Here is an 18,463-nt window from a genome sequence, read left to right on the forward strand (position 1 = left end):
ACTCCTGGGTTCAATTCCAGGTGGTAGCAGGATTTTTCTCATTGCAGAATGACTGCCCTGGATGGCTCTCTTCTGGGGTAAAAGGCAATTGAAGCCTTGCCGACCACATAATTTCATTCTAGTGCCAAGGTCATGAAAGCATGGAGCTCTGCCTCCATAACCCCCATGCGCCTTCATGGCGTATAAAGGATACATATGAGTGTGCTGTATTTTTTTACTTCCAATGGAAAAATTTCTTGAGACAAAAATTTTATGCTTATGGAATGATCATAATCCTGGCAGTTATGACAGTAGGGCAAGATAAACTATTTCTATAAAAATCTTTCTTTTCTGCAGGCAGTGTCACAAATAATTTAATGCCGGGTAGAACCACATAGAAGTGGTCTCTTATTTTTAAAAAATGTTTTAGCTCCTTTTCATATATCACAGCAGAGATGAAAAAATCTTTGTACATGTGGGTGAATGTCCATGATAGCATAGATATCTTGAACGATATATTTCTATAGTATTATTAACTGTTTGATAAATAATATGGATAAAATCTTAGCATGAACTGCTAACTATAAATAATATGGATAAAATCTTAGTATGAACTGCTAACTACCTACCTTTAAGTATATCTATTTTCAATATGTCGATTATTCGTAAATAGCAAATTAATATTGCTAGTGATTACAATATATAAAAATAGCTAAGTCATGTGAATTTGTGAAAAGTAAAATTACATGTATCTACTTAAACTGTTCAAAATGTGGTCACATACCTTACATTTTGGGACTATTAAGAAAAAAAAATCCCTTTTGTACAGCGTATAGTAAATGGAAAGGTCTTTTGAATGACAGTTCGAGAAAATAAACTATAAATTACCAGTAACAGTATCGTTACCACATGATAAAAAGCTGAATTGTTGAAAAACTTGTAAAACGTGTTTGAAAAAATTAAATCACATATTCACGACACTTGATTTGTTTTAGCTTGTTATTTTATTTTATAATGCAATTGTGTAGTTTATTTGGAAAGTTTCATAAGTTGGTAATTTTATAATTAATTGAAGAAAATTAAGATACAAACTTCTGGGGTGTTTTGAGAGATTATTGTTTACTATTACGGCAAATCATCTACATTAAAAAGATTCAACTGACTGTATATCGATATAGCCTATATACGTGCTAATTTTGTAAATAATTGAATACCCCTGGAATAAGGTATAAGTACATAGGGGAAACCATGCACCATATACCCTTATTCAATTGTATAGTAACTTAGTATTATTATTGTTATTATTATAGTATCATTATTATTAGTATTATTATTATTATTATTATTATTATTATTATTATTATTATTATTATATTAAATATAAGAAAATGACCACTGTAAGTTTGCCTCACAGCAATCCATAAGTCGTGTAAACACTATAACTTTTTTATATTAAAATAATTAAAAAGTGTAAATTATTTATATAAATGATCAAAAAGTATACCTATCTTTATTATATTTAAAATGAGATTACTTTTCTCGTTGATTCTTGTACTTCTCACTTTATTTGCTCTGAATGTGGTCAGTTTTTATAGTGTCCTAGAAATTCTGATTCTTAACTCCTATTCAGATACATTTGTTCCCATAACCAGGCACCTGTTGACATGAACGTGCATGTTGCTAACTCATTTTGACAAGAGTGGAATTAAAACTCTTTGGCCTACTGCTGCACTATTTTGCAATCTTGTGTTAAGTTAGACAGCCAATGTTTATGCTTTAAGCAACAAAAATTTTAATGTTTGTAGAAAGAGCTTAAAGAAACTATAAATGATTAGCCATTGCATTTTAGTGCTGTACATAATTTCGTACCTGAATTTCAGGAATGCAGGGTATTTGTCAGAAACTTTCATGGAGGTGGCAGAACTGGTGCAGGCAATACATCTTTCAATTCTGGAAATTTTTCTAGAATAATACTGCGCGGAGTCTTGCCAATACCTCGAACCCCATCCAAATCCACAAATTTTCTATTTTTCTTGCAGTGCATTATCATGGCTTCTACTGCCTCTTTTCCACCATAATGAGCAGCTTCGAATATTGCAGTAATTCCTTTATTGTTAGTCCTATTAATATCAATTTCAGGGTGCTTAATAAGGAGACCTACACATATTTCAGATCTTGTCATACTGTCTTCACCTTCACCTTTACCAAATTCTTTGACTGCATGATGCAGAGCTGTTCGTCCACTGCTATCCACGGCATTCACAATTGTTCTCTTATCTTCCAGCAACACTTTGAGTGCCCCATCATTTCCTTTCTTAGCTGCGAAGTGTATTGGTTCTGGATAAATATGATTATTATTTGGTTTGACACGTTTGAGTAGAACTCGAACAAACTCTTCACAACCAATCTTTCTGCAAGCAATTTCCAAACAGGTGGAATAGTGAGGTTTTTCATATTTGTAGTTAGGGTCAACATCGTCTCTATTTAGGAGAGTACAGAAAGTATTTATGTCCCTTGATAACAGGGCTTCTAGCAGTTGATCTTGAGGACTTTGCGACATGTCTATTTCTTCGGTCATCTCACTGTAAAAATGTTTAAAGTAATTAATTTCTATCGTTAATGAACTAAAAAATAACGTAACACCTGAAACTGACGGAATTTCAACTTCATTGATAAAGAAAATCAGTAACTTTAGGCCTATTTCAAAACCACTTTCCAGTATTTTTAATCTTTGTATTACACAAGCAGTTTTTCCCGAACAATTAAAATGTGCTATTGTAATTCCTCTACATAAATCTCGTGACAAATCGGATTTAAACAATTATAGCTCTAGCTATATCACTATTATCAACCTTGGCCAAAAGTTTTTAGAAATGCATTAAAAAGCGCCTTGACAATTATTTGCAAAAATGTATGATAGGCCTATTATCCGAATTTTAATTTGGTTTTAGAAATAGAGTACTGAAGATGCTATACTAGCAGTCACATCTGACATAACTAAAGCTTTAGATGAAAGAAAGAAATGTTTAGTTTTAGACTTGGAAAAAAAAAAAAAAGCTTTCGATACTGTTGGTCATGATTCTTTAAAAAAAAGGGGGGGGAGAGAAAATTTCAGTATACGGATTCCTCACTGATAATTACATCTTAAAATACTAAAAAGAGCAGATTTGTCTGCATTTGTCAAATGTGCATCATCATGTTTACGAAAAGGGCACTTTTCAGTGCCAATAATTTATATTGTGTGCACAAGGTTGGAATTTTGAAGAGGGAAAGGAAGGAATCCGTGTTCTGAAATTTATCCAATTAAAATTGTAGGCCTACTTTAAAATAAGTAATAACCACTAATATAGCAAAGGGTAATGTCTTGGTCAAACTCATTAACAGCTCCTCTTTTGGGCATCCCCTCTTTTATTTCATAAGAGATGAAAAGTGGAAAAACTTATTAAAATTATAGTTGTTCACATTTTTTCTTTAACAGTGCGCCAATAGTGCTACTCAATCATTTTTAATCTTAAACTCGGGTGGGGGGGGGGGAGAGGGTTTAAGCCTTCCTATCTCCTTCAATGGCGCCTCTGTTAAAATGTAAATAAATAATAAATTCACGGATTGTGCTAAAGCGTTTATCCCTAAATATGTGTGATCAAGGTTATATCCATGTTTAACAAAACAAAGATGGCGTTTCAATTAATATAATACGCAATTCTGAGAAATATTAATGCTGACATTTAGCCAAGTATAGACAATTAACAACATATTTTTCCCATAAAAAAATGTTTATTTTCTGACATTTACTTACAAATCGTAACTTACCTTTCCAAACAGTTATTTTATTTTATAAAAGACGTCGCACGATGTAAACATCTAGATAGTTGCAATATCTCCCGCAAGGTGGGTCTGCGATACGCGCTCTCCACATACTTAATGCATAATAAAATAATCGTTGCATAATGAAAGCAGCAATGGCAACAACGTTAAGATGACTTTAAATGAACAGTAGTACCATTATATTATTGATAGTTTTGCTGCACCAACACAATTAGTAGTTTTTCCACAGCAGCATCTCCCCAAGGGCAGCAAGAGAGTTTGCTTCCAGGCGATTTAGGACTTAATGGCCCATGGCCGTGGACATAACCTGTACTAACAACAATGTTATCAATTAACAACGACGTTAGAAAAAAGGGGTGCAGTTAAAAGGAATCGTGAGCTAAATTTTATTATACAGAAAAAAGGGGCGCAGCAAAGCGAAATCACTGTACTCATATTAATCTTTGAAATAAATTGCCTGGAATGAATAAATAATATCTAATTTATACCACGCATATTAGAGATACTTAACTCTAAATACAATAGTTTATGCGTAAGCCTATATATAGATCATTCAGAAGTTATTCTAGTTAAATTTTATAAATTTATGTAGGCCTCCCGGTATACAACATTTTTTCATACCCTAAAATTCGTTCCTTTTTGCTTTGACCTTAGCAAAGTTATCTACATATTACGTACCGGTACTTCGAAGTCCAGCTTCCTAGCCATGGACTGCTCGATGGATAGGAGTGCTAAACCCTTTAATCTTTCCTTATCCATGGTGGTTCTCAGGTTATATATATTAATTGTAAGCTTGGAAAATGAATGCTCAGCACTGGCAGTTAATAGAAATAGAAACAACATCAAAGATAGGCTGTATAAACCTTCGGAAAATTGAATAAAAGGAAACAATTTTTCACCACCAGAGGCCAGTTCTCATTACTGATTATTGCCACTTTTGAGATCTGATTAATTACTAAGTGCTGATTGCATACTTAAAATGGTCGCGAAAATTCTGAAGAAAAATCTTTGTTGTACATGTCTGCAAACTCTTAGATTTACGCAGGAGTTCAATGTCACTTAAATTTTCTATCATATTATTATTTCAAAGTAGAAATCTTAGTGTCAGTCTATGACTTATCAAAGCATTGTATACACAGAAATGAATACCACGTATTTAATATTTTAAATTAATGCTATAGCAACAAATAAAAGAAATACAGTAGATGAAATTATGATGATGTTTGTGGCAATAACGGGTGGGTCCCCTTCACCGTGAGGGTCCCTGGACATTTGTCAGTCCAGGCACTCTGTTTCGGATGAATAAAAACTGTCCTTCCACAGCTTTCTTCAAATCCTTGAAGAAAATCAGTTAGTAAAATGCTTTGGATGAAGAGACAGTATACCAATTCTGATGAAACCTAATTCAGCAATGTAATTGTTAATGTTTTACTTCATGTTCACGTTTGTTTTAGAATTCTCTGTTTCGTATTATTGTCTTGAATGTAGGCCTACAGTAAGGTATTTCAGGAAATGAATAGCTATAAGGCAAGTAACTGTACAAATCTTTTGTTCAGATTGTGTTTCATATTGTAGAACATATTCTGTAATAAATTTATGTTATTTATTCATAAATAGGCCTATAGTATAATATTAGAAACTAGATTAAGACCTAGAAGTAAGCTTGACGAAGCCATGATTTGTAAAAAACAATATGATGAATAAATTTACTACCAGCACAGTACTGTACTACTCCTACTACTACTGCTACTGATGCTGCTCCTACTGCTACTGCTGCTACTACTACTACTACTACTACTACTACTGAAGCTGCTACTACTACTACTACTACTACTGCTCTTGCTACTACTACTGCTACTTTCTACCAAGTCTATAAATATAAGGATAAATAGTACTACAGAAATAATATCTGATTAAAAATATATCGTAGGGAATACCAAGTCTACTGGCAGCTATCTGTACAGCTCTCCACTGTTGTTATGCAGTAGGGTACGTGAAATTCATGCGTGTTTCGCGCTATATTATCACCTACCTCAGTTTTCTAAATGTTGCCCCAGCGCAAATTTTCGGTTACAACTTCTCCAATACGAATATTTAACAAATGTATTGTTTATAAATACCCTTTGTTCGATTATAAACAGTGAGGCAGATATTTATGGTTGTGGCGGACAGGCATTGCGGGAAAGCAATAAGACAGTGGTTAAATCAGGTACTTATGGTTGGTGGCAGGTGGGCAGTAATCTGCTGACATGATATTTTCTAGACCCTTACAGCTACAAAAGGAATATGATGTAGTATGATATTAGTTTTTATTGTAACAAAGATAGAGATAAGCAGTCAAACAGTAGATCTAATACACATGCATGGTCATAACAAAATCATGTATCTCAATAAGATTTTAACAAATTTCTTAGTAACATATTTTTGTATTTGAGTACACATTGTGTCACATCTTAATGAACTCTTGTTTCGCTTTTTGAAGATACCATTAACATTATAATATTATAAGTTTGTTTCAGCACGATTCGGAATCGATTCTGAACTGCTTGCTCATGCGCAGTAGCCCAATGTGTGTTCCAACAAGACTAGAACTGACTCCAAACTGATATTGAACTCCCAGTTCCCTGTTCCAACGTGCTTCAGAACTCGTTCAGAACTAGTGAAATTGGTTCTCGATTAAGTGCAGAACTGGAAATTCTGAACTATTGACGCATGCGCAGATGGTTTAATCAGAAGTTATGGTTAAAATGTTTCGAAACTAGGCAGGTTAAAATAAAAAAAAAAATGTATAAAAATAGTCGCTCATGAGTGATATGGAAGGTAATAGTGATATATTTTATGACGAATTAAGTTAGAAAGATGAATATAATTTTAACATGAGAAGAAACTCCGAAAGTCTTGAAAGAACAATTCAAGAAACGTTCCAACAACGTAAAATCCTGAACTAGTTCTGACACCGTACACAACTGGCGCATGCATCGAAAGAAGTTCGGTATTAGTTCGAAATGCGTTCTGAATTGCTTGCTGAAACAAACCTATTATGTATAGCTACTACAATACATTACAAAATAATTTGTGCTATAGAATTGATGCAATACCGGTACCTGATTAAATAATACATTACTTTGAATGCTTACAACATGACATGAGTTATAAGTAGTCTGTGTTGTACCTTAAAATTTTATTTTCATGACAAATTAATTATTGTTCATTACATCAGAGTATCTTTGCTGTTAAGCATAACCACACTTCCAGGAAACAAACTTTTTTTCTTATCTAACTGGCCTTATCAGAGGACAGAGATATGGAGGAAGTTGTTATTTCGAAAGATATACTTCTAAGAGTTACATGTTAAGCACATTCCTTAGATGAATTGAATTTTCATCATATTAAAAGTAAACATAATACCGGTAGTAATAATAATAATAATAATAATAATAATAATAATAATAATAAATGGCATATATTATTAATTATGTCATCTAGAGTAGCTAGAGCATTCTGTCTTACTTCACAGTGCAGTATCGTGATGATATTGATGCATTAACTTTTCAAGATATTTTTAACATACTGGTACTACGTTTCAGTTGCAGCATATCCAGAATTTGAGTTAAAATGTCTTTTGTTTTTCTGTGAGCATCTTCTATAGAATTTAATTTCTTGTTAAAGCACTGGAACTGTAATTGAAAGTCTGCCAGTTTGCTCTTTATTTCAAAATGAAGACTTTGATATTCTGGAGTTTGTGAAGACTTACTCGCGTTTTTATCATCAGTTTCATTGTCAATTTTTGTTTCAATTCTTTGTAAATATTCTTGAAAATTATTTGTGATGCTTTTTATTTCTTCTGCGTCACTTTTATTTTGATTTAGCATGGAGTTAGTTTTATCTGTCTCACATTCAATATTATGCATCTTCTTAAATTGTCTCATATTTTAAAGTTAATTTCTTCTATTTTTGCTTCTTTTTTGTCTATTTAGAATGCAATTTATTAAATTTTGAATAATTTTGATCAATTTTGATCGAGTTATTATCGATACCAGTTTGTAGCTTAGTCAGACTTGCTTTCTGAAGATTAAACATAATTTTTTGATCTTCTTGAATATCTTCTAGACACTGATTAATGTGCTGTAAATCTGATATGTTTCCCCGGTTACTTATAATTTTTATGGCATCACTGAGTATATGTAAATTCATCGTAATACTCAAATCACTGTCACAGTGACTGTAATTGACTTTAGCATCTTTATTAGGTAAAACGCAAATGTACTGACTGTAATAAATAGGGGTATTTGGAAACAAAATGGACTTTTCCAGGAGTTTTCCTATGTGAAAAAGTATTCTTGAATTTCTGTGACATCTTAAATGCGTCAAGAAACGAGACCAAGAGAGAAGAATGTTTTCCATTCTGTAAATTAATTGTATTCTTGATACTAAACTAAGCTGTTCTGCTTCATTCAATATTGATTGTGTGTCACTTACAGCAAGGCCAGTGAGAAGGTTATGTAATACGATAGCAATTATAAAAACAAATAACATGTATACAATATAACTCGTTGTCATACCAAACGAGACTGTTGAAGTTTCGAATTCCCCTGTCATCATAATTATTGTTTTGAAAACAGATGTTCCTAGATCCTGAAAGAATGCATTTTCTTCTAATGCATTTTCTTCTTTCTTTCTGTTGTTATGGAATAAACTATAAAAGCTAAATGCAAATGCTGCAATAAGAAAAGAATACGAAATTAAAAACCAGAAATAGTTGCGTGATACTTCCTTTAACATTGCAATATTTTTTGAGAATCGTGGATGTCGACCTGTTATTAGGACTAGTTCTGTCCATGAGAGTAATATTGTAACGACTACAAATGTTTTCTCTACCTGACTTTCAGGATGTCCAGAGATCAGTGTGAAAGCAGTTGCACATATGAGACTAATGTCAATAATGTTCTCAGCATTTCCAAGGTACTGTTTGGGCGACATAATTAACTGACACATTTCTCTGATTACGAGATACCCAAGAATGTCAAAAAGCAAGAACTTATTGCTTGCCTCCAGCAGTGCTGTTGTCTTTTGCACATTTTCGTCTGCAGAATTGTTGAGAGTATTTCCATTGCCCATGCTTCCTGGATCTGAATAATTATTTCCAATATCTGATAGAATATGAATATTTAATAGCACAACATAAAGGAAACACAAGATCAGATTAATGTAATAAGTTTTCCAAACTCGAAGCCACTTCAAATAGATGAAACTTCGTATTACTGGGTGAGTAAGTAAAGATCTGTGATCCGACGATCTACTCAGATAGTATAAGAAATCCATTTCTGTTGATTTTCCCTGTTCATGAATGTAAAACCTATTGGACGTCTCTCTGTGATCTGAATTTAGAAGGTATTTGGATTTACCCAATGAAGTTTCATTGAAAGATCTATGCTTTCTATGTGCTAATAAGAAATCATAATTAAACACTAACTTATAGTGTTCATTGTCGGGATGATTTTCACTTTGCAGGCACTTATCAAGGAGAGATTGCATAGCATCAGCTGTTATAGGAGGTTTTCCATAAACATTCTTGAGATCTAGTTTTGCTCCATTGTTTAACAAAGAGATAACACATTTTAAGTCTTTGTTGCATCCTGCATAGTACAGAGCCGAATTTCCTTTCATGTCTGTGGCGTTTATATTAAAATTAGCTTCCACGGGCAATTGGAGAAATAGATTAAGAATATCATATCTCCCATACTTACAGGCAATAACCGCAGGAGGATTCAAGTTGCCTGAATGTGTGGCATTAGGATTTGCTTCATGTTTGAGCAGTATCTCTACAACTTCTGGTAGATCAAATCTGCTTGCATATTGTAGAAAAGTATGACTTCCATCATTTTGATCCAGAAGACTCCTGTGTGTCGCCATATTAACCTGTTCCAAAAAGTATGTCACAAATTTTTCACCCTCACGTTTATAAAGAAATTCAAAAAGCAGTTCCCTTGAGGAATTTTTCCTGTTGCTCATTTCCTCCAAAAAATTGTTCATTTTATTACTGTCATTAATTCTTTTCGAGAGCTCTGGAAACTTATCGTCTATGTGTTTTTTAATTATAATTTTATCATTTTCTGATACCTTAGTCAGATCTATTTTACTTTCGTCATTATGCATAATAGTATTAATTGCTATGCTATTGCTTCTTAACACTGCAAGTACAATCGCAGTATACCCATTGTCATCACATATATTTGTGTCGATGTTATTATTTAAAAGAAGTACAATGCAGTGTTGAATACGTTCTTCATCAAATTTACTGTTGATATGTTTTTCTGCCAGTAGATGCAAAGCAGTTCTTCCTTCGCCATCCACCAAATTGATATATGTTGTTGGATTGGAAAGCAGAACTTTAAGGGCATCAGCGTTGCCTACTTGAGCTGCTACATGAATTGGTGACTGGTTTGTAATCTGGTTGACGGTGTTTGGGTCTGCTCCAGCATTTAGTAGAAGTTGGATGTACTTGTCACGACCATCTTGATTGCAAGCCATTTCTAGCAGAGTAGCATTGTAAGGCATGGTATAAAAATAGTTCGGGTCTAGTTTTACGTTGCCTTCTGTGTCAATATTGTACAGGAACATTTGAAACATGTCTAATTGTTGATCTTCAAAAAAATTTAGAAGTCGTATGTATGGATCATATTTTGAAATTAAGCATTTTGATTGTATCAATGTCAGCTTCATTTCAGGATATTTTTCCGTAATAATATCTCTTGCCGACTTTCCGTACCCTTGAAATGTGTCCAGATCAACTCTGTATTGACCATATTTCAAAATTATTTGCACAACTTCTTTATCATTTCCCAGAGCTGCCTCAAAAATAGCAGAAAATCCATTCTTATTGCGTTTGTTTACATCAAAGTCCGGCTGATTCAGGAGAAGTTGAATACATCTTTCATAATCTTGTCTGTCATCTTTTTTACAGCAATAATTCATCGCTGCCAAATGCAATGCCGTTCTTCCATTATGGTCCACTGCATTTATATTTGTCCTTCTGTCCTTCAAAAGGAGTTCCAAAGCTTCAAAGTTCCCTCTTTCTGCAGCTACATGGATAGGCTCTTTGGTAATGATATTCACATTCGGTTCAGCTCCAGCTTTCAACAAATTTTTAATGAATTCCTGGCAGTCGTATTTCCTGACTGAAATTTCAAGACATGTTCCCGAATGTGGTTTTCCGTATCTGTAGTTGGGATCCACTCCTGGTTGTTGTAGTAAATAACAAAAGCTGGTAATGTCTCTTTGTTCTAGTGCTACCAATAGTTGATGCTGTTTATCCTTACTATCAGGGATACTATGAAATTCGTCAGTTGGAAGAATGTCCACTTCTCCATCTTGAACATTCTGCTGCAGTGTGGCCATCACTGTACCGACCTTTTTAAATAGAAGATTGTCAAATTAACATTGATTTAAATATAAATATATGTAAATATGTATATTCAGAGAGTTGCTATGAAGACTGGTCCCACTCTAACCTCTACCTAACAAAATTTGTTGTCAGGTGGCAAGCAGTCATATGCTGGCATACAGGTAGGTCTGTGCACGCTTCCCTATGCAGACCAGTCTCACTCCACCCCTTATCGCTTAGCTTCCTCGGGCCAGGAGCTTCACACTACCATCATTACACTGATTGAATATTACTACTTGGGACCGGTGTGCATAGGAACTCTTTGTATTTATTTGTATGAGCATTTATGTACATATGAGTGTTATATGTCTGCATGTGATTGCGTGTGCATAAGTGTGTGTAGGTTCGGATGGTGATGGTGATGCTAATGGTGGTGGTCGTAGCAGCAGCAGACTCAGTGATGCTTTCGATTTCAGAAGTTCCTCAGCATCGAAAATCAATGTGGACGAGAAATATATGATAAATTTTGCCTGAAGTCCTCTGTTAGTGACATGATTCTTTTATGTGCATTATGTCTATGACACGATCCTCTCACCAGTGGTGGATTAATCACTCAGCCAACCTACACCACAGCCTGAAGTCACAATATGACCATAGTGAATGCGAGTTCCGAAATTGCTGGAAATCTTCCCAGTTTAGTTTATCATCATTGTAACAGAAACAATGTTCTGTTAATCTCTCGCTTTCCTGCGATGCAAACATCAAATTATAAGCACAGTCTAGTATATTATACAGTCACGAAGCTTAATACGTAGTAAATATGCATCCATAGATAGTTGCTAACCACTAGGATCGCTAATATCGCCTCAATACAGACAATGAGAAATATTACCGGCACAGTCTATTGTTCCTAGCACCCTCACAACTCAAGCTTTGTGAGTGTATATACTAGACTGTGTTATAAGTACGGCAATTTATTGCTGAGCTCCGAGAAAGAAGTCAGTTGTGGACTGCGCGAATCAAAATATGATTTAAATTCGTCGGTTTTTTAAGATGGTCGCCAGTCAACAATTGATAAGTTTTTGTAGCAAATGTTGCTTTCGTAAAAGAGCTTGGCTTAGATGTTGATATGAAAGATTTTGCTGATGTAAAAGCACGTCAAGTGGACTTATACAAAAGTAGCATCTATTACAAATTGTATAAATATTACATACTGTATACATATTTTAAAATTTATGTAATTTCAGTAAAATTAATTAAACTTATTTTCGCTTTTATTTTATTTTTTTTATTTAAAATAGATACATTATGTTCCTTTTTCACTCAGTGCTTTTGAAGTAATAGTACCTACTGTAATATTAATGAAGGGTGCATAAAACTTCAGCTGCCTGTCACCTTTACTTCCCTGCCAGATGAAATGATGTTATTATTAAGTATTTTGTTGCTCTTCAAAATCCAAAATGCATTTTGCTGAAGACTAGAATCCTTGCTTGTCCCAGGATTTATTATAAATATCACGACAAATCAGATTGTTGTAATCACCTTAGACTTTGGTGATCCGCAGTGAAAATTCGAAGGTTTCAATTTTAGTTTTAGTTTTTTCAGTAATTATACAAAAAACAGAGTTTCTATTTATCTTTAATATCATTTTACAATATTATCTAAACTTTCCACATACTATACGGTCAACTCCAAGCAAACCCTTCAATTGTAAACAAGCATGCCGCCATTTCTCTGTGCAAATAACAAACCGAAAGGAAAAGCATTGAAGTACTAGTGAATTTTTCAACAACGTATTTATGTGAAACAACTTTCTCTGCTGTTTATACAATTAAGACAAAATAAAGGAACCGAATGGATGTTGATGCTGCCCTCCGTCTTGCAGTATCCACTTTAGATTTAAGAATCGATAAGATTTTGGCAAATAAGCAGGGACAAAAGTCTCATTGAATTCATAAGAATAACTTTCCAGAGAAACAGGATAAATGGATGTGTGAGTGTAAACTTTCAAAATTCAAATTACAGGCTGATGTGACTGTTCAATTTGTAATTTTAAATATTGTTCTATTAACAAATAAATGTTCAATTTGTAATTAAAAAAATAGCGTGTATTTTTATATTTTGCTGGTCCCCGACATTTCTGCCTGACTTTTACCGGTTTGCGAGTGTCAAAAGGTTGAAAATCGCTGCCCTAGACGACTGGTTTCTTGTGCTTAACTTTACTAACATCATGCTTTTGATCAACGTATCACATACCTCATTTGAATTCTGGTACTGGTAATGAATTTCTAGGCCTACCTCCATAACTATTCATGTTGGCATTATACTTCCAATCTTTTTTTATGTGATAGTGGGTATTTGACTTTCTGGCATTCATCCAAGTGTCCTCCTCTTGGAGTGACATAAATCATAACTTAGATCTTTTTGCCACTATAGCATTGCCCTTGGTATACCATGCGAGGCAATCTGCATGGTTGATGATTAATGATTAATAGAGTAATGTGGAATGTCGATAGGGGAAATGGGAGTACACCTAAAAAAATTGCTACCAAGCGGTGGTCTTTGTCCATCACACCACTTGGACCCACAATAGGGTTTCCAACATTTTTTTAAGAAAATACGGGAGCTATAAAACTTTCTAGAGTTAAAACGTTAAAAGCGTTACAATTTTTAAAAAATGTATTGTTGCTGTTGTTGTTGTTTTCTAATGCCAGGCGTTTGACAATAAAGTCATTTGATCTCTTGCACTTCAATATTTTTAAAAAATATTGTCGTGATCAGCCACTCAAGCACAGATTTTGAGATGTTCCGAATCCATTTCTTGATTTGAATTGCATAATGGGGAGTTAGGGGACTGATATATTTCAATTCTATGCAGGTGCTTGGCCAAACAGTCATGGCCTGTTACCAATCTAAATGCAGCTACAGACGATTTGCATGGTAAATCGGGAATTAACTGTGGATTATGATGCAGAGTTTTCCATTTTTTCCCTTGAGATTGTGTTATCAAATTTTGTTTGTTGATGTCTAAGTATGTAGATTTAACAAATCTTTTCACAGAGTAATCCGTAGATTTAGTAACAGGTCTGTAAGTAGCAGTGCTGCCTTTCTTTGCTAAAGCATCTGCATTCTCGTTTCAAAAAATGTAATGTACGTTATGACAGAGAGGCCCGTTCCCAACACTGGTGTGGTGTCATCTTCATTGTCCTTCGAGCTATTGCTACTCCAGCTGGTCTTGATTTCCGGAGTTTGCTTTCGTCAATGGTGGGGGTGAGACTGTGTTGCTTTTATGGTGAGGGATGGTTGTTTGTGTATCATGTATTATGAAATCGAATAATGTTCTATATGTATTGAATTGTAATTATGTATTAAGTATATGTTGTGGGTATGTTATTGTGTGCTTGTATATTTCGTATTGTTTCAATATGTTTAACTGTGAACTTTTTGGTGTGATGTGTAATAATTCCATATCTGTTTCTATGTTATTGTAGTCGTAATTGTTTTTAGCAGTATGTTATGCGTAATTTGATGTGAGGTATGATTTAATGAACACATTAAAGCAATAACTAAACCATACATAGCGGGTATTGATAGTAGAACCTCTTGTAGGGAATATTTTTTACATTATAACATTCTTACTGTTTATGGTATATATACTTTTAATGTGTTGCAATTAATTTTTTCAAATCTTTCTGACTTTCACCAAAATAGTGACTTTCATACTTATGATACTCTCAATAAAAATAGTTTAAGTATTCCAGCACACCACCTTAAAAATATTAGCAGAACTTATATGGTTTTTGGTATTAAAATTTACAATAGGTTTCCTGAGGATAATAAATATACAAATAATACTTTTAAATTCAGGAAATATATAAAAAAAATTAATTGAGGACTTCACCCGAATAACGGCGTATACGCTTATACGCCCGTTTTCCGACGATTAAGGGATTAGATAGTTGAATGCGTATAGTACACTGTAGTAAATTTTCGTAAGTCTAGCTTCAATACGTACCACAGGACACAATGTTATTCATTTACGTTGAACAGCTGAACGCACCTACTATAGCGGCAGTCACATGCTGTTGCAAGCCGTACTGTAGTAGGCTAGTATTCGATGTTTAGGCCTACTTCAGGTTGTCAGTTGTAGCAGTGAATCATGACCGACAATATGGGAGAAAAAGAACCTTGTGAAGAAAACTAAATGGAAAACTGAATAAAGGAAAATGAATAGAAACAGTGGCAAGTCATACACAACTTGTACAGGCAAGGAAATGGAAAAGAATCATTTACAACGGCAAGAAGATGATGTATGAAAATATGTATACATGAAATTTCAAAGGACGATCAACTCTCTATTTTTAAACGCTTTTGGGACATGTATTCGAAATTAGAACAATATCATTTTATTATTTCTTGCCTTGAAAGAGTGAATCTAACAGCTGAGAATCAAGAATAGGGATCATTTGTGGAAATATAGTGTTTTTTATAATGGGAGTAAAAAATGTGATGTTATTAATACTTTCTATTGAGTCTATTGCAAATTTCAGAGAAACGATTAACAACAGTTCAGAATAAACTGGTTTCAGGTGACATCCTCAATAATAAAAAGGGTACACACTTAAATCGTCCTCATACAATCATGATGCAAAAGTATAAACAAGTGCAATACAGTACATCAGCGATATTTTCAGCTTGAACCTCATAATCTGCATCATCTGTTTCCTTCAACATTCGAAAGACGGGAATGGAAGTGTCTCAGCTGAAATTTTGAGTCCAATACAAATGAATCCAGTGCCTTTGAAACCCTCCAAGGCGAAGGACTTAAGAGACCTCTTACAGTTTTCAGATGAAGATGGCCAAAGTTGGCTGAACTCAATGTTGAATAAAGCCAGGACATCATCACACAATGGTGAATATGACTCTAGCAACAATAGTGATGATGCATAAAGAAGAAAAAGACATAAGAACAAGAAACCCATAAACTGAAAATGTAATGTTAATTTGTAGGCCTACTTGTGTAATTACTAAATAATTTTATTTAATATGTTATGGTAAATGTATAATTTATTTTGTTGAATTTATTTTATTTTACTTTTTTCAGACAAAATTATTAATAAAGTACGAGATATTCCCGTATATAATTAATTTTCATGTAAAGTTAGACATCTAGAACATCAGAATAATTAAAACAGTACTAAAACATATTGTCGCCAGAAAAGGGGCGTATACAGAGTTCCATATTATATTTATTTACTAATAGCAGAACATACTATTTGCTGTTATGTTTCAATAATTTTGTTTTAAATATCCTCGAAAGTATTTAACAGTAATGAAAAAAATTTTCGACGCAACTATGATGAACCTGACAGATTACAAACATTGAAATCAGTTTATATCAGAACTACATTTTGCCTTATACGCCCTTATTCGGGTGATGTCCTCAATTGATACAATTGTGTCCCTACAGTCTAGAGGACGCATGTGTGGGCCTTTGAAATCTTGACTTTATTGTAATTTTAATGTATTTTATTTACAGTGTCTACGCATTTTTATGCCTTTGACAATAAAGCTTATCTATCTTTGTATCGTAACTTAAAATTTCGGAATAAGACCTTTTTAATGTGATTCGTCAATATTTTTGTTTTTCTCTTTATATATAATCACATATAATCCAGGATTTAGTAATAACTCATCTAAGATCCCCAGGATTTCCCTGAGAGAGTGGTGTTCTTTTACTATTATTATTTTAGAGGATTATGTAATGGCGCTTTATCAACTGTTAGGTTATTTTGCATCGATGGAATTTGTGACAGTGAAATGATATTTGGCAGGATGAAGCCGATAATTCGCACCTGACATTCGCTTTACAGTTGGGGAAAATCTCGAAAAAACAAAAAACCAATAAAACGAGGGAATCAGCTTACAAAGCAGGAATTGAACCCATGCCTAGCGCAGCTCCGAATCAGGTAAATGCACATATCGTACTGCCTGAATTACACCGGTGGTAGCTGTATGTCGTCTATCAATGGCATGTTACTTATTGATATAATTTTACGGATTTTAGAAGTATTATTGATCTGCTGGCAAAGGTACTCTACGATAGGCATTCAAATATGCATGCATGTAGGAGGGATTTTTTGGATTCCTTTACCTTGTATTTTGGTGACAACTATTATGGGTTATAGTCCACACCTGTGGAGTAACGGTCAGCGCGTCTGGCTGTGAAACCAGGTGGCCCGGGTTCGAATCCCGGTCGGGGCAAGTTACCTGGTTGAGGTTTTTTCCGGGGGTTTTCCCTCAACCCAATACGAGCAAATGCTGGGTAACTTTCGGTGCTGGACCCCGGACTCATTTCACCGGCATTATCACCTTCATATCATTCAGACGCTAAATAACCTAGATGTTGATACAGCGTCGTAAAATAACCCAATTAAAAAAAAATTATGGGTTATAACACCACATGATATATTCTCAAGCGTAGGTTCATATTCTCAAATTGCTTCTTTTGATCCCCTCTATTAGCTCTAAAAGTCTGTTATACGGTTACTGAAACATCGTGTACATGTAATAGATTCATACAGTAGGCTTACATATATTATAAAATTATTTATTTCTTCGGTGTTTATTTCATGTCATTAAAGATAGTGAATGATAAAAAGGCGTAGTAAAGCTATCTTTTCAAATATCAGTACAAGTTTCATGCCAAAACTTTTAATAGTGTAATTCGAGATTATATAGCCTATTTAGATTCATTTAAATATGTTCCTACGTACCAAAGACTTTATCCTTTACTGGTATCACATGTGAAGACAGTGTAACAACACATTCAGTTTAATTTTACTAGTAATAGAGATGCTTTTCTTGATTTGAGATTTATTTAATAGTAGATATCTAATCTTTTCCTTGCCAATCCTTTGTATTCTTTGCAATAATTTATCTTATCCAAACGAATAAAAATTTCTCTGTTATCTCAGTCTCCTCTCTGATTATGTTATGTAGCTACGTCATACATTGTGTGATACATAAATACTATAAGTATTAGTAAATATTTTACTTCCTCATTATTAGAAACTAGTGGCTTGTGCAGCAAATGCTGCAAACGAAGTTCATAAAAAGCTCAAATAAAAATTGTTCAGATTTATTTTTAATGAAGAATACCAGACATTTTGATAGTTACTTGCTTCCATAATAGTGAAACATACTTCCTCTGAATGTTTCTTTTTTGCCAAATACTTTTCTTTGAACCTATCCGTCTTCAGTTCTTGAGTTTCA

General features: G+C 33.8%; 2 long non-coding RNA genes across 2 annotated transcripts; both read right to left on the reverse strand.

Moving 5' to 3' along the window:
• Positions 1-1,446: 1,446 nt before the first annotated feature.
• LOC138696788 (uncharacterized) lies at positions 1,447-5,183 on the reverse strand. Its single transcript, XR_011331462.1, has 2 exons — positions 3,790-5,183; positions 1,447-2,561 (listed from the first exon to the last, which is right to left on the reverse strand). It is a non-coding gene; the product is annotated as an uncharacterized lncRNA (long non-coding RNA).
• A 911-nt stretch (positions 5,184-6,094) lies between these two features.
• On the reverse strand, positions 6,095-18,217 carry LOC138696790 (uncharacterized). Its single transcript, XR_011331464.1, has 2 exons — positions 17,965-18,217; positions 6,095-11,214 (listed from the first exon to the last, which is right to left on the reverse strand). It is a non-coding gene; the product is annotated as an uncharacterized lncRNA (long non-coding RNA).
• Between the last annotated feature and the right edge of the window lie 246 nt (positions 18,218-18,463).

This window comes from Periplaneta americana, chromosome 3 (genome assembly GCF_040183065.1).
Source record: "Periplaneta americana isolate PAMFEO1 chromosome 3, P.americana_PAMFEO1_priV1, whole genome shotgun sequence".
NCBI lineage: Eukaryota > Metazoa > Arthropoda > Insecta > Blattodea > Blattidae > Periplaneta > Periplaneta americana.